Source organism: Solanum tuberosum, unplaced genomic scaffold, assembly GCF_000226075.1.
Source record: "Solanum tuberosum cultivar DM 1-3 516 R44 unplaced genomic scaffold, SolTub_3.0 scf00013, whole genome shotgun sequence".
Lineage (NCBI taxonomy): Eukaryota > Viridiplantae > Streptophyta > Magnoliopsida > Solanales > Solanaceae > Solanum > Solanum tuberosum.
Genome location: NW_006238940.1, coordinates 2,933,388 through 2,933,835, shown reverse-complemented (window position 1 = coordinate 2,933,835; position 448 = coordinate 2,933,388).

The following is a 448-nucleotide window of genomic DNA, read 5'->3' as shown; positions in this document are numbered from 1 at the left end:
TTTTTAGTTAAAACCAAACCAACCCAAATATAGTTGGGTTTTTTTTTTCCAATTCCAAACCAAGTCAAACCAAACAACTAGTCGGGTTTTTTTTCTAATCGTTCATTGATTCGAGCTTATATTTTACACATCGTACACTTATATTTTAGAAGTATTTATATTAATTAGCACCGTATACATGTGCAACGTACGTGTTTGAAAACTAGTATATATATAAAAGAGAACTCTAGGCCCGCCTATGTGGCGCCACCACAAACAAGTATTCCTTTTTAATTTGTTTATTTCCAAAATTAGCCTTCCCTTTCATGAAAAAATGTGTATTGTGACCTTTATGAAAAGTTGTGACTTTTATGAAAAGTTGTGACTTTTATTAAGAGTTGCAACTTTTATGAAATGTTGACTTTTATTAAAAGTTGTGACCTTTATGAAAAGTTGTGACTTTTATGAA